General features: G+C 40.5%; 1 long non-coding RNA gene across 1 annotated transcript in view; it reads left to right on the forward strand.

Moving 5' to 3' along the window:
* LOC119913081 overlaps positions 1-17557 on the forward strand; it is a 38317-nt gene extending 20760 nt beyond the window's left edge. The window contains exons 2-3 of the long non-coding RNA XR_005446364.1: positions 12687-12759; positions 17332-17557. This is a non-coding gene — a long non-coding RNA (uncharacterized LOC119913081). The remainder of the gene's footprint in view (positions 1-12686; positions 12760-17331) is intronic.
* Positions 17558-23797: the final 6240 nt, after the last annotated feature.

Below are 23797 nucleotides of genomic sequence, written 5' to 3' on the forward strand. Positions count from 1 at the left end.
GGTTGCTGATCTCGCCCTCCACCCTTTGCTCAGTGCCGACTCGGCGGGTCGACAAGGTTACTTGTTCACAGATGATAGACATCTTTATTAAGAGGAGAGAATGCGTTAAAACCTTAAGCGCAGGCATTTATCTGGAGCACGGCATCTTATGGCCCAATGCCCGACATGCGCAAACCCATCCATCACGGGCCGGCTGACGGCCCGAGTTCAGCCCGTTTGCCCTCTCCGTCTGCCTGAAGGTGAGAGCAGGGCCGAAGATGGCAGCGAGACGCTGAGAAGAGCTGGAAGTGTTTGTCATGACAGGACTAGGCCGGGTCAGTGTCCCCTTTGTGCTGACCAATACCATTGCCATTTTTTCCACCCATCAGCATAACTCTGTAGGTTCAGCTTGAGGTCAAAGTTCACTGGATTCTCAGTAGAGAATAGTTTGGGTTTTTTTTAGCACAAATGGAGTCTGAACTACATGAATTAGGTAGTTTTGTCGCTGCTTTAATGTATCAGGCAAAAGTAGATGACTGAAAACATTCATTATTGGGAAAAGAACCAGCCGTATCTACCCAGCGGCGCTAGTTTGAGTCTTTATGCATATATGTCTGTGTAATGAAGTTGTTGCCCCGTAGTGATGGCAAATGTCATTAATGCTTGCAAAGATGATGACTTGCAGTACTCGCATTAAGGCGAAAGTGTGGATGCTAGTTGTTTTCTTTAAGGCCTATCATTCACTCCTCCCGCTGTGTGTAATGGCACTTGGCATCAACGCTGACGATGACGAGGCGATTTAATTTATCTCTTACTATTTAGACTTTTCAAATGTGTGCCTCAAGTCTGCCAAGGCAATAGTTATCACAATGATCCTTTTTCAGTCAGACTGAACTGTGGGTGCACAAGCGCACACACATTCTTACATGCTTGGATTCTGCCGTTGCTGACCTAGCATGCTCAGCACAAGCATAGCCTTTCGGGCTATGTCTCATCCTGGAGCTCTTTTTTCTTGTTGGCACTGCAGAGGCTATGTAAAGCTAAAAAAACAAAAACAAACATGAGTTAGAATGAGAATACGTTTTATTAGTTAGGGCAGGTGGCTTACAATAGGGAATAGCATGTTCTGTATGCAGTATTGAGATACTCTGGGGGTCTTCTTTTCATTACTAAATGGGGTCTGATGGCTTTTGACCTTATTGACCAAAAAGTGAATCAGTGTAATATAAGACTTTACAAATGATGGCTATTTTAGGCCTATTCAAAATGTCATGATTTAACATGGCAGTTCCCTTCATCTTTATTGGCCAGCTAAATGGACTTTTCCCAGAGCTTCAATTATTCATAGATATTAAAGTTTAAATCCACTGGCTCTTGGGTATGCAGTCGTACAGCTTTGAAATAAAGGTCATTAACATTAGATGATATTAGCTTAACTGTGCAGAGATACTTTGTGTCTTTGTCTTGTGGCTTTTTTCCCCCTCACAGGATAAAAATCAGTTTGTGCTCGTTGGACACTGACATCCAACACTGAGAGTTGGCATAGTATTTAAAAGTAACTTCTGATTAAAGGAGTCATTCAGTTATCTGGATGTTTGGAAAAATCAAAAAATCCTACATTTCAGCCAAAAAAAACATTTTGGTGTGCTTATTTTTTAATGGAAACACAGTTTCACTACAAAAATACATCTCAGAATGTGCTAGTATTTAATTATACAGGCAAAATTCAGTACTTGATCGTGCTGCTATTGTTGAAATTCTGTTCTCCGTCTCCAAGCTCAACACTGGTAGAGAAATGAGAGGCGGTCACTGTTGAAGGAATTAATATGTCAAATGAAGTATGCTAGTGTGATGCCTGATTTGTCCTGTGGAATTTTTGGCAAATTGATTATCCACGCTTGGATGCCATTTTACATTAGGGCCCCCAACCCCCCGATGCCCCCAAGATGATTGCTTACATGTGCTCAACTGATCTATATTTGAAGATTAATTAGCATTAGACCACCATTAGCTTCTTTGACATTGGTCATTGTTGATTGGATGCGGGCCAAACATCTGGCCCGACAGTATTTGTGTAAAGATCAGAGCGTGTTTAGCACACTGGCCAGTACATAGGGGCCAGTTAACGTCGGCCTCACAGCTCTCACTCTTCCAGTACACCTAACACTGCTTAAAATGCAAAGATACTGTGTCTGTAACAGGTATTAACTCCTGCAGTGAATGTAATAAGGCTTTTTGGACACATGAACAGAAATAACAGGACAGAATTATTGATTTAATAATTGAGACAGACACTTGAAGATTTATAGCGACAAACCACCTGTTGAGCCCTGCAAATAAATTTGAATGTAGACTTAAATCACACTTGAATTTCACACAGTTGACCTTCAACTTTATTTTGAGACATCTAAAAGCAATGATCAGGATGACAAAGGTGTGTCCAAGTAAAGGGGGTGAATACGTTCAATCATTCATGTATTGTATAATTAACTAACAACATGTATGCAACCTGTATTGATCATTATGGGAAGTTCAGGGCTAAAATGATTACTACATTATCAGATCACCACAATTTTTTTTCTCCCTGTAATCTCAGGCAGGCACTAACACGTAACCCCTCTAACTGTGCTTCTCCTGTATGTACACTGTGCATCACAAACTCTGGCAGTCTGCTATATCGCAGGTATCCCAACAGCGTGAACATCTGGCACATTTGGGGGGGGGGGGGGGGGGGTACATGAATAAACTGTCTCCAGAGCAAATATTTGCAAGTTTCTCACTTAGGTTCATTATTCCAGTGTGTGCGGGGTCATTTGCAAAATGCCTGACTGCTGGGCTACGCTGTTCTATCACTACAGCGAGAAATGATCAGTGTCGTCGCAGCCCTGGAAAGGATTCACTTCATTAGATACAGTGCGATGGTTCACACACGTTGCTCCATGTGAGCGCAGACTCACAAATCTTTGTGGGCCTTTGATTAGTGAAAAACACGATTGACTTTTCAGCATGTGATCGATGAGAGAGCCTCACTGCTGATGGTTTAAAACGGCACGCCTTCAGTATTGATAAGCACTCATTGGGGTGGGGTGGGGGTCTGGGGGGGTGGGGTGGGGGTCTGGGGGGGTGGGGGGGCATAAAGGTCTACTTGTTGGATTGCAGGCAGCATCTGCGACTCTCAGGTAATGGAACTGTCATTCTTCCTCTTTCAGATAAAAATTGTCTGCCACCCCTTTTCCTCTTTCCGTCCTGCCATCTTCTGCCATATTAAAAGGGTTACAAATTCAGCAAGGTGGCGACACCATTAGTGAAATAACTTGAAGGGTTCATTTTTTTTATTGCTCCTGCAAACTGCTGGAACCAGTATCCTCACTAAAGTAATCAACCAATATTTGTTTTTTTGGTGGTGGCATGTATGTCCCGCAGTGGACTTTCATGTGCTCATAGTGTGCAACATATAGTAGAACAGGTCTGACTTTGCACTTTGAGCTCATTCTTGGTTTTTAAATTTAGCAAACTGTAAACTCCCTCAGGTTCCATAATGGTTGGACATCAAAGCAAGGCTTACACTGAGTTCAACAGTTTTCTGCATGCTCAGTAGCCCAAACTGTAATTACCTGAGTGTTTGACTTATGGAAGCTGACGCTGTTCTATAAAGGACCTACTTTATTTATAGCCATTTGCTACACTGAAAGTTATTATAGAAGTGGAAAAGGGCTTTTCTTTATTATCTTCATCATCATAGCTCCTATTAGATTTAAAGGGTGAGAGGTGTGTGTGGCTAGCTGCCCTGATTCCCTTGTGTTGTTTTGCACAAAGGGGTCAACGTGACATGTCACATGACTCATACTGTATTTTTGAGTTCCTTCTTACAGTTTTCTATTTCGAGAGCAGCTAAGATGTGTGGGATTTTTCAGCCAGACTGTGCATGCGCACGCGTGTCAGAGAGAGGTGGTAAGAGAAAGAAGGGAAAGGTAGAAAGGGAAACAGAGTGTGGGAGTTTGGAATAGAGGTCTCCAGAGATTCTGCAGGGGCTGTTGTGTACTCTGGGATGACTGCCAGGTATACAGTTGATAGAGAGGGAGACAGAGAGAAAGAAGGAGGGAAAGTGAATGGATATTATAAGCAATGGAGAGGAGCATATGGCCATGAAGCCAGCAGTGGACTAAAAGTATGTGCTTTTGCTCTCCACTCATCAAATATTGTGACAGTGTGACCAGCCTGATGCGTTTCATACTAGTCTGCGATTACTGTATTTTATGTCTCCATAATTTTGGAGCAGCTGTGATCTGGTGATAAGAGTTTAATAAGCTGCATGCCTCTAATTAGCTATTCATGACTAAATGACTATTATGTGAGTTTATTTACTGCACATTCAACTTTACAAGAATTTACAGAAGTGTTTTGGGTCAAGCAACCACATTGTGATCGTCGGTGTTCTCCATATTCAGGGGTTGTTTTGTTAGAGCGGGATTCATCAATCAGGTTGTTATCTGATTTGGCACCTGGCTCGATCAGTTGGTACAACATGCTGCCGACATCCCTGATAAATAAACCTGGAAGAGCTATCCATCCCATCTGCCCCTACATATGTCATCTGATGTAACTCGCTGGGATGGGAGCTTACACCTTACTGAGTCAGAATCAGCACATGCTTGGCTACCAGGTGGTTGTAATACATTCTTTCGGAGGCTAATGTATGAATCCTTTTATCAAAAGAGAATGCCAATTAATTTGAGATTTAACAGAACCATAGCTCCAATAGGGGACCTGCATGAACCTGGCTGGTTAATCCAATTGAAATTCACTTTGTGTGCTTAGATAGTTAATTTTGTAAACTCTTTTTTTGTTTGCTCTTCACTACCTGTCTATATGTAGAGAAAATGCACCTGGCCACAAAAGTAGCCTTTCTTCCCCGTCACACAGCTACTGCGTTTTCAATTTAATTCTGTGGATGACGCTTTCTATATTTAATGTGAAGTTAATAATTAAAACCTAGGATCCTCACTTCTAGGTCAGGGAAATTGGACAATAGTAGATTTTCTTCTGTTAGAATAGCATTGCTTTTACTAATGTAGTGTGGGGAATGTAATGCTGTCATTTTAGTCCTGTTGATCTAATAAAAAACAGTCTTGCTGTTTTCATGCATTTTTGTAAAATAATCAGTTTGTCCGTTGAAGTGATCCCCCTCAACTTATCTGCAAGAAATTGGATTTGAACCCGTAAGAGATCAGAACCAATATTTCCAATTGTGATTATTCTTTGCACTTGCCGTGCTGTATTGTTAATATTACATCAAGTACATCAAAATCAATTGGTTATTAATTTCTTGTAGGCAATATGGTACAGCGGCATGTAAAACATTTGGCATAAATATTAATAATAATGAAAATAATGATCTTATCTTGGTTTGGAAAATTTTTGGTTCACCCCTGAGATTCTTCAGTCCCCATACAAACAAATAAACAGAAATATAAGGAGAAACACATGGTCCATCATCTTAACAATGAGGAAATGTCTCTTCGGCACCATCAGTTTCCGTACCCATGAAAAATAACAAAAGCCTAAATTGAAATTTGTTACTGATTATGCCGATTATATTTCTTTGTCATGAAATCTGCAAGAGATGTATTACATTATTTAGCAGGACGGCATGAAATATGTAAGCAGCGTACAGCTGGGAATTGCTATCAACACTTACTGAACCATGAAAAAAATATGGAGCACTTGTTCACTTAGTTTGTCAATTCAATACCCTGTATAATATTCATATAATATCCTTGTCAGGACTACGAACAAATCTGGTAGGGTTTAGTGACTCTACATTGTGCCTAACGTACTTTACATTCTTTTGTCATTTCGAAGGCCCTTATAATATATTTGAATTTCGCAACTTGTGATATTTCTCTTTCTTCAGCTTTATGTTTATGCCTCTTTATCCAACTTTATCTTTAGGGACTGTCTTCACCTAAAGAGAGAGGCTAAGCCAAATGTTCAAACCACCCAAACGTTGCTTTGGTGGGATAGATGGCATAGACACTTGATCTCTGTGGTTTTAGGGTTCCAATGGATGCTAATAGTTGTTACAATGAATAACGAAGCTTAATTATAAATTAATAATAGAACTGCTGTCACTGTCAAACTTTAAAACCTGTTCCCTTCTTTGCTGCCAGCTGTCATTCAGTATGAATCGCTGCGGCCCTCCTACACCCCATTCACCTGAGATCCGGGCCCAGTTCTCGCTCAGCAGAAGTCCTCCCCTCATCACACCCAGATCCTTAGCATTATCTTCATCCCTTCATGCCCACCACCACCAGCGTCTAGACACCATCAGATGGCTTTCTACCTCTGTGGCTTCACCATCCTTTAAATACCAACTCATCACAATGGGGTCTAATCACCAAATACTTTTCACACGCTCATATTTGTTATATCACATGTCAGTAGATTGTTATTGTTTACTCAGTTGCAGTCTCCTGATTTAAGTCTTGTTAACAACTTAACAAAAGTAGCTTTCTGTAAAACACAGTATAAAATGTTCTCAGTGGTAACGTTCCTGATTATTCAGTTTAGTTTACTGATCTCCTTCCAACTTCCAACTCACGTCAGCTGACATGACATTTCTCATAGGTAACTTCATATATATTCCTTTTTATGTTCATGCACTGCTTTTAAATTATATACCCATTTTCCACTTCACCTCAGGGGATGGGGAGGACTCCATTATGTGTCCCCTCACACAAAGAAGCTCCCATTTTCCTCCAGACTTCCAATGCGTCTTAAGCTACACATCCTTATTTCTTTTCTGTATAGAAAATGGGGATGATAAAAGTGCAGAGGCAATCCTTTCCTTTTTCATTATTTATTTTCACAATATGTGCTCATTACTTATTATCTACACTACGGGCAGTTATTATTATATATATTTTTGAACAAACAAGAGATAACTGAAATCCCCCATCTCTTTCCACAACCTTGGCCCAGACCTGGAGCTTTAGATAATGAATGCAATTAAGGGCTTGCTGCATTAAACCTGCTGGTAAACAGTGGGTTTAGAGCTGCACAATATTAGACTTATTGTCTGTTTTTAGGACAGAAAAAGGGGAGATAGGAGACTGTATGTGGGAGAAGACATTTTGACAGAATAGAAATTGCTCCCACATACAGCAGTTAAAAAAAAAAAGAAAAAAAAAAAAGCAATTGATTATCGCTGTAAAAGAGTCAAGTGCATTATTAATACTTGTTTTTAATTTAGATTTATAGGGGGCACCTGTAGTTTCAGCAATAATTTCTCATCAATTAGGGATGCACAGGAGTGAATTTGTCACTCCGATAACTCGTAATTTTGCAGATGATCTGTTATATATCAAAATAAGGGGGACAACAAAGTTGGACAATAACATTTGATTTTCAACTACGGGGCCTCAGTAAAGGACCATATCAATCCAATAACTATTCTTAAATCAGTATGGACTGCATGTTTGAAATTGTGCACAGCCTATCTCAAGCAAGTGAGGTTGGGTACAGTTCACTGGTTTGCACCCATGTTTGAAAAAGTATTTTTATCAAATTTTCATGTGACCTGTACTGAACTGTCAGTGTGAGTATGCCCCCAAAGGTATCTCTTCTGTGTCCAAGACTGTGCAGCCACTGAAGGTGCCCTCACAAATCTTTAGTATAAGACATGCCTCCTGCTTTCTTGACAGCAAATAACTTAACGTTTATGTGAACATTTTCAGAAGAAGACGAATAACACACCAGTTTTAAGCCTCGGGCTAGACGGACCAAGCTAAACCATCACAGCTGGACGGCAGCAGGAAAGCAAAGTTTGTATTTTCGAGATTGCAGTGCCGCTTTAGAAAGGTGCGTGAAGTCGATATGGTTGACATGCGACTGTAGTGGCACACTGCAAGGCCATTTTATCTGCCATGGAGAGAAACAGTCCTGTGGCATTTTTCTAATCTGTTTTCATTTTCTAATTTCCTGAGTGTACCAACAAGGTCTCAAGAGAGTGAGTACTTGTCAATCACAGAGTGTGGAAATGTGCTCCACTTAGAGTCCAGCAGTAATGCCATAATGCACTGCCATGCACAGCAGAGTCATACTTGCTCTATTTCTCGTTGTATCCTTTTTCTGCACCTACGTTTCATTTTTGCCTTCCGTTCTACTAGCTACTCCAGATTATTTACACCATAACATCTCCCTTGAGTAGTGAAAGTGTCTCAAAATACATGCACAATGTCTCATTCACAGCCATTTGAGTTATCATGGAAGTTAAAAGAACTGCCCTCACACATCAGGAAGTGATAATTGGCCAGCATTAGATTATGACTGTGCTCTAAAACGTCCCCCCTAACATTTATAGCTAGGGAGTCATACAGAATTATAGTGCATGCCGGGAGCAGTCAGACTTTATTAAACCAAGAGTTTGTAGTTATGGATTCTATGTGCAGGAAAAGGGTGCTGACAGTTGTAACATCTAAGATGTCCTAAATCACGGCACATTTTGTTACTCTGACTTAGTACCTGCTGCAAGCCATTTGGTGGATCCTGAAGCAGACAAGAATAAAAAAGCAGGTTTTTACAGTAGGCTAGCTACGATAGTCGTTCAGAATTGTTGAACCCATAAACTCCAGTCATCACTACTCGAAGGAACAATTTCCTTGCACGTGTCTGAAGGAATTGATATTGAAGATATGGAGTACTGATATAAAATTTCATTTGGCGTAGCAAGGTTTTACTTGCCCACAGTACATTTCAAGACATCAACATTCACTCTTGACATTTTTTAAAATATTGAAAACCATGGTGTTGACAGTCAGGGTGTGTGTGTGTGTGTGTGTGTGTGTGTGTGTCTGTAAATATGTTGCTATAAAAAGACTGTTGCATCTTGTGGGAAAACACAGAAAAAACTTTTTATATGATAGTGATGTAAGTTAAAAGCTGAACACCTGAAACAGACATTGACGTATAAAGTGAGAGGTAAAGTATACTTAAAAGGAATTATCCTTGAGCAAGACTCCTGTTTCTTGTTAAAAACAAAGGGTGTCACCAGGAGTCACTTGTAGGGATCTTTTCCATGATGTTTGTCAGACACCCCGTTTAACAGTCTGAGCCTGTCGGAGGCGAAAAAGAAGCACTTTTTGTGGATGTAATTTTGACAGGCTCAATTGCCCTGAGGGGATACGTTGCAGCCACTGCAGCCGGTTTGCGGATGTCAGCTGAAGCCATCTACTGCATGGATTCCAAAATGTTTTGTATAATCCAACATTAAAATATGTGAAAGTAGGATTTAGGTTAAAAATACCAAAATTACCATTTAGTGCAAGTGCGTTATGAATTGGTGATATATTAATAAAAGTTTTATTGAATGAATAGGGTATCTGTGCACAAAATGCTTATTGAGATTCTTCTCTCTACAGAAGCAAATAATGTAGATGATCATTATACCTCTGAGAACATTGCATATAAATACAGTGCTTTCACATGTCTCTGAATAGTAAATGGTCTAAAAGGATCTGCATGCAGGTACACATAAGCCTATTTGCCGAAGGGCAGACTGGGGAAGATCCGCAGGTGGGCTAAATAAAAGTAATTTTATTGGCCACCAAAAAACAATCAAATTAAAGCAAATGACACCTTTTCAGAAAGCCGGCGAGGGGTCTGTCAGCCTGATGGAATCCTCATTTCTCTGGACCATTTGGCAGCTAGTTGCACCCCTCTTTCCCTCGTTCTGCCTTAATGGCCACGCTGACAGTGACATGATATTCCACATAAAAGGAGCCAAGAGGAGCGAGACGGGGTGCAAAACTTCCATTAACGTGATCAGAAGTTGTGCTGCTTCAAGGCCTTGTCAGGGTTTCCCATTATCGCCTTGTCTGTTTTCCCAAGTTTAAATTGTGCTAATGGTGTTACAGAGATATTGTGTTTAAGAGCTCAGTGCATGTTGCTGTGAGGTGCGCCCAGCTTTGTGTATATAAAAAGTTTGTGTTGTGTCCGAACGACTTAGCCTGTAACCACTGCGCTAATCATTATGAAACTTAAGCAGATGATCATGATTTTACTCACGAGACCCAATTGGTGCTTGAAGTGGAAAAAAATAAGTGCCAGTAGCCTACTCCTCTTATTCACATGTTGGCGTGTAGGGGGAAGTTGAGCCACCCCTTGTTTCTCGGCAACCATAGACTAAATTGGTCATGTGACCACAGAGTCATCCATTTTACTCACCCTGTGATGGAGAGAGGCCCATGGAATAAGTTATAAGCACATTTAAGATCAAAAAATTGTTTTTTACCATTCAGAGTGATTTTTTTTTTTATGCTCAAGGAGTCGTGATTCTTGTGTCTGAACAATTACAGACAGGTTTGAGAAAATCTTAGGCATGTGTTAGTGCTTTAGGAAGTTACAAAATGAGGCTATGCTGTTAGCATGACGTCACCCTTAAACTGCGGGATGACACAATTTTGTTAAAATGGCAGGGATGGGGTAATTTAAGCCAAGCTATTGTAATATATTTTTACATTGCATTCTTATGCATCACCGAAATGATGTGACATTATGCATTTTAGACCTGAAACCATCATGTCATGCTTCTATAGATGGAAGACAGGCTCCTATTGTGGGTTTGGACAGAGCAGTAGGAGAGGTACAAGAACGGGAAGTCAATTCATTAGGTGGCACAGGACATGACGATAAACAGGATGATATTAAAGCGATACATTGATATTAAATAACTAGGAGACATAGCTGCAATGTTTCACTGTCTAAGTGCTATTGAATGTTGGGACCTGTCGTTTGAGTTTGCGCGATAAAATGACATTGATGTTGCGGACCCCCAAGACTTTTTTTGGAAAGCCATATTTTGAAAACAGTTTATTTTAGATCCAAATTGATTATTCCCAGGGATGCACCACATCCTAAAATATATGCTCATATTTTAGTTGGAGACATTAGTCATGTCCTCGCTTTAAAGACACCTCAAGTAAAAACGGGCTCATCTCACCCCGCTCTCCCCTATCTCTAACCAACATTTATAAGTTTTGCAATTTTTTTGTTCTTTCATTAAATGTTTGTGCAAGAAAAATGCTCTACATTGGTAGTTAGTCTCTAATTTGTTAATGCTAACTTGACCTTTTTAAAGTCGAGACAACACTGAGATCTTTTTCTACTTGGTCTTTGTTTCAAACATAGAGGACTCAGGATTTTATTGCAAGACCAGTCAAAACCATAGACATATTGTCAGAACCACAACTATAAGGATGCCAATTAATTGAATGGATGTAAAACTTAATGCTTCAAATGCAACCAATAGCGTGAGTGATTGCTAAATTGAAATGTTTGTTGCTGTCAAAGGCTGTCACCCCTCCCCGGGCCCCTTTACACGCACTTCAAGAAAATGAATGCGGGAGACAGAACCAGTGGCTGTCAGGGATATGTTAGCAAAATCTTCGTCATACAAATTGGCTACCTAAACCATAAAAATGAATCTGTAAAACAACGTCCACAAGAAAACAAACAGCTGTAAATTCTGCAGTGCAAAGCTTAACGTTACAGAGACAGCAGGGACCATGTAAAATTTTTATTGCCACTTATACTTGCCAAAGCAAGCATAAAATAAGGTAAGCAATACATGACGTTAATAGCAAAGCAAGCAAGCTTACTGTATGTTTCAGGGCACTCGTTTCAGTGGCTTGCCAGGTATTTGACAGGTGCACAGGCTAATTTAGTTAACATATTGAGGGAAGTAACGTTAGTTGATGCAGTGTTAACTTTGTGAGGTATTGTGGGGACAGGGCAAGTGGTGAGGACTTGTTGCAAAGCTACGTTTCTGCTTGTGGTAAACAATGACGAGACAGGCCACATAAAGCCATGTAGCTAATTTGTCAGTGAAGTTACTTCACTGTTAGCTAATGTCGACTGCGCACAGCTCACATAAAATTACATTAAAGCTACGCGCCGTGGCTCCTCTCACACATTAACCTAGAGATGTGACAGCAGAGTCGACAGAGTAGAGCACCTCCACAAAAAGGTACATATTAAATTGGTTGGTCCGTATGTTACTTTAAGAGGGCCTAATTTGAATGCACATTTGCAGACAGTTAGGACTGGCCAATTTGGGCAAATGCCAGAAGGGCTGCCCTCTCTATATGTGTGCTCAGAATGGGTCATTGCTTGAGAAAACTGAGACATATTTGAGAAGAATCATGAGATCCTAGGAGTCATAGCTGAGATTTCTTTGAGCCTTTTCTCTGATCTCATGGTCCCCTAAGAAAGATTATATGTGGTTGTTTCTCCTGAGTTGAATTTGAGACCTAGGAGAAAAATGCCTTTGGTCTCACCTTAATATTAAAAGTAGCTCATTTGTGTGTATGAAAAAAAAAAACACAACAACTATGAGGTCTATTCCTGGATTTTGCTTTCCTAAGGGTAATTCTGTCTTGGATTATTTAAAAAAAATGCATTTATGCACGCAGCCCATACATTTCATATAGGCCCAAATGTACCTTTGAATAAACACAATCATGAACCCCTTTGAGGCCTATTTAGCCAGATGAAAGGTCGCGTGAAGGCAGAAGCCAGAAATTGAGCATGATCGCTTATAACATTATCACCATCATTTTGGTTATCACTGACCAAGCTGAAAGAAAATACAGCTCTATTGGCTGAGGGAGAAATCTGTGTGAAATTAATTGATTTATTTTTTTTCACAGACTGTCACAACCTGTTGCCTCGGAGATGGTGGAAGAGGACAGTGATGAGATGGAGAAAGATGAAACTGATCTGGTGAGCAAAAAATGTGAAATGTGCAAGAACTGTGCACTGTGCTGCTGTTTGCTCTTGCAGCAGCTTAAACTTGTTCAGCTCATGCCCATCACAAAATAGGCTACACATTTTTGTTGACCCTCTCCTGCACACAAGTGGCATTTGAAAAAGTTTCTCCATGTTAAAGTAGATCAAGCATCACATGAGGAAGAATGTCACAGGACAATGGCCCTTGTGCTGATGGCGACAGAGAAGGAGATCCTAATGAACCTGGACTCTGATGTGATTGACAAGGTTGTGGAGAAATGCAAACTCGTTCGTAGCTTGTTAACTAGGCCTACATTATGGTAAGATACATGTGTTTATTATACTGTGGAAGTGCTCGTTTCATATTCTGGTTAAACTATTTAATATGCACTGTAGCTGTGCATTGTTCTCCCCATGTTTTGGTGGAGCTGTTGCATTATTAGGTACTGCGCTTTCACGTCAAGCCTTTTATTTGTGCTGAATGTGCCTAGAACCTATAGCTCTGCATATGTCACCGACTGTAGCGAGTGTAACTTCTGTGTTGCGAATTTCTGCATTCTAGTCAGTCTGTATGGTTTTATGCTTTTTGGAAGGCAGAATTTATGTAAGTAGAAAGAAGCAAAGGAAACCCTTTGCCTCCTCACAAAGTGGGTGGCGTACACATTGACATGATGTTACTTGCATTGTGTTTTTTTCCAGCCGTCGTATATTGCAATGCATTGCAGGAGTGCAGATTTCTGTGCCCATACATCGTGACACTTGTTTGCATAAAAACGTGCAAGTTTGTGTGTATCAAAGTGTACTAGATGCTCTCCGAACACCCCGGCTCCTCCCCTCTGCCTCGTTCCGTCGGCACAACTTCAGCAGGCTAATTATAGCCGTCAATCACTCCTGTCTCCCCACAGTTTTTCACCCAGCAGCTCCTTTGTACCATTGCCCACTGCCGCCCACGCTGCTTAGAGCCAGATTAGCAATAGCCAGGTGCAACGAGTTGAGCTGTATGTGAGAGACACAGTGAAAAGAAGAGAGGGGATTCAAGAGCTGCTGATGGACTCACTGCTTGCATTGATAGAAATGTTTGTCTAAGACCAGTTTGGAGCACTGATTATATTCAGTTATCTTGACTAAATTAATGTAAGGTACAGAGAACTGTACCTTAGTTCTGGTAATGTAAGAATACCCGAAAGTCACTGGCCTGTCTTTCACCTTCTTTCATCACTCTTACATTTTCCTCATCAGTTTCACTTGCAGACATACCAAAACCATGTTTGTTTTTCCTGTAGTTATAACCAAACTGGCTTGTCTAAGTTAAGAGATCATTTTTTAAAACTTTTTTCCTCTTTGTGTCGTGCTGCCAATGTCAAATATTTGTTATTTAAATGTGATCAAGTAAGGTAAGACCATAAGACCATTAATCAGCATTAATTAAACACTTTGATTGCACAACCTAAGCAACAGAAGTACCTTATTAAAGGCTTATGCAGGTATGAGACTGTACTTGCTTGCTGGAAAGGCATCTCCTCCCTCTTAACCCTCAATCTACTTTTCATGTTATTATTACATTTTCTACACCTAGGGGTCAGTGTTGTCTTTCCTTGTCTCAAGTCACAACTACCTTTGCAGTGATATACAAGGATATGGCTGCATTTCATTTACCTCTTAGCATCTTGGTTGCCACTTTCTGTTGAGGTGAGGGCGCCCCACCCCACTGAGGTGACGTGGGAAAGCACACAGGAGAAGAGGAATTGTGGGTAAAATACTCACTGTAGCCACTCTGCTGTCACATAGCATGGGTGTGGCATAAACTCTTGAAGATAACCTGAGAAAAGAGAGATAACCCCTCTGTTAGTTGTAGCTCATTTATCATTTTTGATGTGTTTTTATGTTTTTTTTTTTAAAAATTTTTTACTGTTTTGTTTGAGGGTCCAAAAAGCCAGTCGAATGCAAACTTGGCAAAACTTATTTCTAGATCTCCAAAGGAAAAGTGGGACTTCGCAGGTCAGGGAATATGGGAAGGACATAATTATACAGAAAGCCTAACAACACAATTGCGTTTGTGTGTCATTTGAGCGATGAATCACTTCAGTCCTAACTTGCCCCAGAGAGACGCAATGATGAAGGTCCAAGAACACTCTCTCTCAATCTTTAATCATAGCGGCAGCCATTATGACTGCTGGAACAGAACTGATCTGAAAACAGCAGCTTGCTATCTGCGCCCTGCAGTGGCTCCACTGTGGATACCATTACATGATAAACACCTTTCACTATCAGAGCCCAGTGCAGTACTTGGAGTCCAAGAAAGTTGGATTCAGAAATAGCAACAGCAAAACTTATTGGGCTGATTCTCTAACTAACTCAAATGTGTGCTGTAAAACATTGCTTGTGGTCATATAATACACAGATCAAGACCAAACTACATTCATTTAACACTTTTATAGGGAATGCATTAACACACATCAAACTATTTCTGCCTGTCCCACAGTTTATAAATTTGCTCTTGCAAGCCAAAACCTAGACAGGCTGATAGCAGGGCCCTAATGATCGAATCAGGCCAATCTTGTGGTGCTGAACTATATACCAGGCCATTTCAAAATATGGTTTGTATGTGACCATGCCTATTTCATTACAGCCTGAGAGAAGCCAGCTCTTAAGTGTGATTGGCTCTTCAACTTTGCCCACCAAGGTGACCATTTTGCTATTCTGACTGGTCTAGCTCACAGCAGGCCCGAGACCTAGCACAAATGAATAGAGGCAAATGTCAGTGATGTGTTGCCTACATGCTGGGCAAACAACTTCCCTCCATCAGCAATTCTACTTGGCTCTACATGTACCTACTGTGAAATTAACTATGCATTCATTTTCTATCAGACAAGAAAATGATCCCCGCTGTCCATGTGTCTCGACTGCAGGGAACTTGCAAAGGTGTGCAAAGAAGCAAGCTATTGAATTGCAAGGGATATTTTGCTTTCTGTGAAGTATAATATTCATTCTCGGGTTAATGAACACGGTGCATCAGAGTCACCTATTTGAGAGAGGGCAGGATGGCAGTTACTGCACAATGGTGATTTTTCTGTATTATCATATCCTTGTATGAAAATTCGGATTCACAATGTCCTCTGCTTTACCTGCCCCGGGTAGCACCAGGCTTTTTAATCCCAGCCTGTGCTGCCTGTAGCCAGATGAACCACATCTCCTGCACTCTTCATGGCTCAAAGCCTTCTATTGATGATGTCACCGCTCTGCAGATATTTTACACAGTGACATTGCAGGTGTGTGTGTGTGTGTGTGTGTGTGTGTGTGTGTGTGTACTTGTCTAAGATCGTGTCAAAAACATGTCATCTGGACTGCACTGCACGGAAAGGGAAGCTTTTCTTAAAGTGACATGCCACCCAAAATCTATTGTGCCCTGGAAACACTCACCACTCGGCTCAGACCAGCACCCAGGTCTGAGCCGAGAAGAAACAGAAATTGTCATTTGTTGCAATTCAGATTTATTAGTTGACATTAACCTGCAAATATTAAGGAAAAAATGCACAGCTATTAAATTTTAGTCTATTTTGTTTCTAAATCATAGATTATCCAGGCAAAAGCTAATTTACATTCAAAATAATTTGGATTTTACATGATAGATTTGAAGTAAGATGTGTCCTAGCGATTGAAGTTAATAAAACTGATATATTTGGACACTTGTTTGCCATTTTAATGCGCACATTACTGCTGTAAGTTGATCAGAAAACTGTGAGGCTACCATTCAAAAGACAATGAGAATACAGGAAGTAAATAATGATTATTTCTAACTTAAATATGCCTTGCAACGTGTGCAGGCAGCCGTGTAAGACCTTATACCTCTTGATCATTAACATTAGTTGGCTCTGGCCTTTCTGTTCCTTGACTTTTAACAAGGTTTTAACATAGTATTTTATTGTACTTTGATTTTGTTACAGTTAACTGTGTGCGTGGTAGGAGTCTGCAGCCAGGGCTGTGTTATGTTGCAAGAAGTGACGTTTTCTGTAGGTTTGTTCTTCAGCTTTTCTTACATCTCTCTCTCCTTTCTCCGTCTTTGTCTCAGTGTGTTTTTTTCTTTCTGTCCCTCTTGCAGGCTCTAGTGAACACAAACAGCTTTTGCCAAGGGATTTGTGGATGTGTATGAATCGAGGCTGAGACTTGGGAGCACTGGGCGTGCCTTTTGTTAATAGAATACGCATGGTTGCGTCTCCCTGGGGCTGTTAGCGATGAGAGGAGAATGAAAATGTTAATGTTTGTGGAGCTGTCGTGGATTCTCAAAGACCTCTTCAATCTATTTACGTTACCCCACAACAGTTCGTAGGAGGAAGAATGATTTGCTTTAGAGGTAGAATACCCACATTTCATGCCACATTTAATCATCACCAGACGTTACACCCGCAGGTTTACCCTAAACTTTTTTGTTTAATCTGTTGATGACTAAAACAGAGATGTAACAAGTTGCTGTAATCGAACTGAATCATGTATGCATATGCTTCATTTCTCATGTACAGATGAAGGATAACAACTTTATTTACCTCTGTGTTTGTTTGGTGAATGCAGATACTCCATTACAGCAATGCCATTTCACACTCGGTTACCCACAACTTGGACTTGACCAGAGCAGTTGAGGCATGAGTGCATATGGGAGGGACATTTCCACTGTAGTCTCTGAGCGAGGGGAGCACATTTCTAGGTCAGTCTTTTTCGCCAAGTTATCCATGGTGGTCTGTTGTCTAGGCTGTCCTTGTCTTCAGCTGCAAAATAAGCTTGCACAGGCACACAGTGGACGTCTGCAGTCATCATTTTCCTTTTTGTTTATGTAACTTTAGTGTTGGGTTCCTCAATATTTAGTACTTGTTGTAAATAAACATGTACACACAAGAAGTATTACCTTTTGACCACCATGGTTGGGTAGGGTGGTAAACAGGGGCCATTGTTTAATGGCCATATCATAAAACAACAATATTACCAAATATAATAATACCAACTTAAAAAAAAAAAAAAAAAGTTGGTTGCACATTTAGCTAATTTTATTTTCTTTACTCAGGGAGAGTGAACTGGGGAGACACCGTGATGCGATTTAGTTTGAAGAAAGTGGAGGTCCATATGTGGTTCAAGAGGCAGAAGCTAACCACTCGATTATCTCCGTACTTCTGGAACATATAAACAAACAAAGTGAGAGACTTGTTGTTGAAGAACGTTATACTCTGAGGTTACCCACATGTGTCCTTTCTGTGCGGCATGCTGAACTTCACTGGATCCTTCCTGTGAATAATCCCAGACCTAAATTGGAGTCAAAATGTCACGGTTTCAACCACAATCCTGTTTGGTCCATCTACAGTATGAATCATCTTTCCCAACACAAAAACCCTCAGAAACAACAAAACATGTATTTTGGAAACGCTGGAAATGCTGCGTCGTCATCCAACTGATATCTTTCACATACTTTTCTAGTTAGGCTTACTCACCAAAGCTTTAAATTATATACAGTAGAAAAGGGTTTCTTTAAACTCCCCATTTACTTCAGCTGGTGTCAGGGGCAGTTCATATTGGTGTGGCAGAAATGGGATAACGTATTTCAGCAAATATCCATCCTGACAGTCCATAGATCAGAGAGGGAGGGAGCACTTCAATGCGTGTTCACCAGAGTGAGCGGCAGTGTCACAAAGGACGTTTTCCATGCTCCCTCCTCTTTTCACCTCAATTTATTATTGTTGGACAGGTTTTTCTATCAGCAAGTGTCATGAAACGTCGCAGTGTAGGTTTTAAAGGATTCTTTGAAAGTAGCATTTTGTCCTCCAACAGTCAGCTTTTGTTTCGAGACGATGTATTCAGTTATATTCAAGGTTTCACACATGAAACCAAAGTAAAAATCCCTTCACTGTCCACTATACACGCATGATGATGCATATTAGAATAGAAACATGATTGGGGAAAATGACTTATTACATACAAAAGTAATTTTTCTGTGGCAAAGTAGAACATGATCTAACAGACGAGATGGCACCTTTGAATGTCACTTATTCATTTTTTTCATACACAGCCTGGCCTCCACTTGCCAACTTGACAGCTTTGTTGCAATTTAGCAGCTTACTTGACACCTTGGCAGCCGTATTACTCTATAGTGACAAATCGGCTGCTTTATTGGCTACAATCAATATGAAACTGTTTTGATTGAACTGCCAAACATTTTTTTTTATTGCTGATGCATGTAAGTTAATTCTACTTTCTTGTGTAATCCCTGGAGATCTGTGTTTAGGCAACCCGTTCTCACCCCCAAGTTGTCACATATGTCCTCGGAGCCCTAACCGTTGAAAAATGATGCAAATGGGGGGTACCAAGGGAGTTAAAAAGTGACGCCACAAATGCGGACTACTTCTGTTTGTAGTACTTTCTGGAGTCAGCTTGGCGGACTCGTTACCATAGACTGTAGCTTGTTACACACATGAGTGGTCGATCGGTTGGTGCCCTAGTGGGCGCGCGGACAACGATGTATCAAAGATGTCCGCACACAACCTACATGTACACCCTTTGACTTTTTATTTTTCGTTACGCTGACCCTAGTAGTCCCTCGAGTACTCACAGATGTGGAAAGTGTTAACACTTGCTGTAGTTTAAACAGCACACACAGACTTCCATCAAAAGTTTCCAGTTAAGTAGAACTTGATCTTATCCTAATGAGTTACACAGCACAAGTAAATTACTCCAACAATAGCAGCATTGAGGGCCAATAAATATGCAGTCATTTTCCTATGCAGGGCTCAATGTTAAACTTTTGAAACTTACTGGCCCCAAGACAGTTTTTACTGTCCTTCCCTCCAAAAGTTATTTATCAGTGTTACAACAAAACCAAAGACTTATAAGTTATTTTATACTCTTAACATGTTTAATTGTTTGTTAAATACATCTCGAATAGCTGCAGTCTCTATTCATTCAACTTACACTGTAAACTTCCATCTAAACTGAGGCTTTTTGAAGACCCTTTTCTCTCTCTCTCTCTCTCGCCTGCCATTCACCGGCCTTGTGCAGAGTTGCGTTAATGCCGTGCTGCCGACAACTGAATGCACGTCGCGGTTACTCACAGGTCTATTTCAACTAGCTGACTATATTAAAAACGATATTCTTTGCTTTAAGTAATTAAGAAGAGACAGCTTGTACTTGTATTCACAAGTTAATCAAGGAAAAACAAACACACAGTATCAGTCATAAGACCACTCTCAAGTCCGGTTAAGACCAGCACACAGTATATACACATACACACACACACACACACACACACACACACACACACACACACACACACACACACACACACACACACACACACACACACATTTTAGGTACACACACTTTAGCTAAAATATAAATGTCAGTATCAAGGACTCTTGGCTTAAAATGCATTTAGAAATAAAAGAAAATAAAACAGGTTGGTAAAATAGCTTTCCATTGTCACACAGCTGTGGTCTGTATGAAATCATGTCAGTTAAGATTGAATCCAGTGGTAACTTTCCCTACATTTGAAGGCTGTCTCGTAAAAGTGTTTTTGTTTAAAGAACACACTTTGAGTCTGCGGACAGTGGAACAGTTGAACTATGAGCTGCCAGATATGTCTGACCTGCTGACCACATACACCATGGCAGCTTCCAAACCTCAGGGAAAACTTGCCAAGCGCAACCCACGCGAACAACTCGACTGCTCTCTAATGACTGGACAGACCTGTTATTTATCATGCATGCAAGCAGTTCCCACGATCCAGATCAAACATTCATAATTACATTAACCATGTGTGGGGTACATGGGAAGAGTTGGATTTCAGTTCTGTTTTTCGGTGTGTGCTTTTGTCCATACTGTGCTTCGTCAAGTGGTAAAATGTGTCCATCGTTAGTCAATACTGAACACTGTGTTTTGACATGAAAGGCCTATACACATGATGTGTGTTCTTTGTGCAGATTTTTTTTATGCTGTTGATCTAGAGGAGATGGTGAATCTCTCCATAGTTGACCACTGAGACAAGGTGGTATCAGATAGCCTGACTACTCCAAGTGATCAATATGAGATGGTGCTGTGTGATAACTAATGACCGTCATGGGGCACTCATTCAAGAAAATGAAAACCTATCCTCCAACTCCAAAACAACAAATGTCAGTCAGTTTTCTGCCCTGGGCAAACACCCACACTGTTTTAAAGAGTAATAACATTGGAAGGAACTACACAGAGTTCCAAACAATGAGCCTCTCAATGTAAATACGCTTCCAGAGCTTTGAGTAGGGCAACATTGAAACAGTATATTTAGACAGTAACTAAAACACACTCAGTTTAAAAGTTTTTTTCCTGCCGTGAAATTTTGTCGCAAGCTTCCAGAGGGCTTCATCACTTTCAGGTGATGAAGTAAACCATCATGTTCCCCCTTCCTTTGGCTAACTCGCCAAAGTAAATGTTTTCCTCATGTAGTTCCACAAACAATAAATCAGTAGGGGTGGGCTGATGTTACTTGGCCTCTCTTTTCTCTGTCACTCTCTCTCTCATGCTCTCATATATTCACACACAGCGCAGACACAGACAGTAATCCTCTTAAACTGCTTTTTAAGCAACCATTTGTCACCAGGATGTTGCATCTTGGGAAAATTGCAGCCCTACAGGAGGAGGAGGATATGGAGAATGACTGAGAAACCGTCACGTAGCCACCTTTTTTAAATGGCCACTTTTCAGAAACATTGAAGAGAATCCAATAGTCCAGGAATCATAATGGCAGCAAACATCTTTCTTCCTAATCTTTACTGTTTTTGCAGCAGAATCTCTTTAAGTTATTGATATCTGGAGGGCTACGGTATACCTAACCCAGAATGTAACCATCATCATTATTCTACGATTAAAGGACATGAGCATTGGTCCACAAGAAGGATTAGCAGAAATAAAAACCACAAATGATTGTAATACCAGCTGTGGCTGTTTGACCTTGTGTATGGTGGTTCAGATGGGTTCCACTTTTTTGCTGCTAATACAAATACAGGGCAAAATGTATCGATCACATATATGTAGCGGCTTATTTTACTACAAACAAAAACTGATGCTATCATAATTATTTAAAAGACTTATTTTCACGGAAAACATTCTGTGAACTTCTGGAATATTAAAATTAAGAAAAATATAACTACTAAAAAATATTTTGTATATAACCATATTTGTAGAGCTACACTAGCATTGTGGCTATATGTGTGGCAATGTTGGTTGGTCTGTCTGTCTATCAGTCCACCACTTTGGTCCACACAGAAATTTCTCAACTATTGAATGGATTGCCATGAAAATTGGTGCTGACATTCACAGTCCCCAGATGACGAATCCTACAGGGGATTCACCAAAGACGAATCCCTTGTAGGGATGCAACAATTACAGATTTTGTTGGTACGATTATAGTCACGATTATTATTTATTAATTAATTTCACAACACTAGTAATGACTTAAGTTGATCTTTAATTTTTAATAACATTAACAATAATTTTTCTATAATATGTAAATATTATTAATATAATAGGAATATTAACTTCATTTATCCCCCAGGGGAAATTGTGATTAATTCAATTGAATTTTATTTATATAGCGCCAAATCACAACAACAGTTATCTCACAGCGCTTTTTTAAGAGAGCATGTCTAGACCATACTCTGTCATGTTATTTACAGAAGCCCAACAATTCCAGGCAAGGAAAAACTTCCTTTTAAGAGGCAGAAACCTCGAGCAGAACCATGGCTCAGGGTGGGCGGCCATCTGCCTCGACTGGTTGGGGGTGAAGGAGAGAGAGAGAGAGGGCAAGAGAGGAACAGAGAGAAAGAGAGAGAGGGATGGAAGGAGAGAGAGAGGGGAGGGAGGCAGCCTATACAATATACACACAGCGGTACAGACAGTAAAGCTGATGTTGCTATAGACTATATGAAAAATGGTACAGATATATACAGTTACGTTTATCATAATAATCGTAATGTTAATGATGATAATAACAATAATAACAATAGGACTAGTAACAATAATTGTAGCAGAGGGTGTCGAGCAGGAACACGAGGGCAGCAGGTGACTCACAACCACAGATCCAGACTCCACAGCTCCAGAGCCAGAAACACCTGCAGGAAGTGTCGGAAGAAGAGAGGGACGAGAAAGCACAAGACTACGGGAAAGGGGAGAAGTCGAGTTAGTAACATGCAATAATGGGATGAGGTTGCATACAGAAGGAGAGAAAAGAGGAGGAGAGAGGAGCTCAGTGCATCATGGGAAATCCCCTGGCAGTCTAGGCCTATAGCAGCATAACTAAGGGATGGTTCAGGACTCACCTGAGCCAGCCCTAACTATAAACTTTATCAAAGAGGAAAGTCTTAAGCCTACTCTTAAATGTGGAGATGGTGTCTGCCTCCTGAACCCAAACTTGAACCTGGTTCCACAGGAGAGGAGCTTGATAGCTGAACGCTCTGGCTCCCATTCTACTTTTGGAGACTCTAGGAACCACAAGTAACCCTGCATTCTGGGAGCGCAGTGCTCTGGTGGGGTAATAAGGTACTATGAGCTCTTTAAGATAAGATGGTGCCTGACTATTAAGAGCTTTGTAGGTAAGAAGAATGATTTTAAATTCTATTCTGGATTTTACTGGAAGCCAATGCAAAGAAGCTAAGACAGGAGAAATATGATCTCTTTTCCTGGTTCCTGTCAGAACACGTGCTGCAGCATTCTGGATCAGCTGAAGAGTCTTACTGGACTTTTTGCCTGATAATGAGGAATTCAGTAATCCAGCCAAGAAGTAACAAATGCATGGACTAGTTTTTCTGCATCATTTTGATAGGATGTTCCTAATTTTCACAATATTACGTAGGTGAAAAAAGGCTTAAGACTTATACGACATGTCCTGATCAAAGATAACTCCAAGATTCCTCAGAGTGGTGCTGGAGGCCATCTATAGATAATGCGTCATGGAGGTGCTTGGGCCCCAGAACAATAACTTCAGTTTTATCTGAGTTTAACATTTAAACTGAAAATTACAGGT

The sequence above is a fragment of the Micropterus salmoides genome, unplaced genomic scaffold, assembly GCF_014851395.1.
Source record: "Micropterus salmoides isolate LMB-PRFRI ecotype aquatic unplaced genomic scaffold, ASM1485139v1 Ms_hic_scaffold_2, whole genome shotgun sequence".
NCBI lineage: Eukaryota > Metazoa > Chordata > Actinopteri > Centrarchiformes > Centrarchidae > Micropterus > Micropterus salmoides.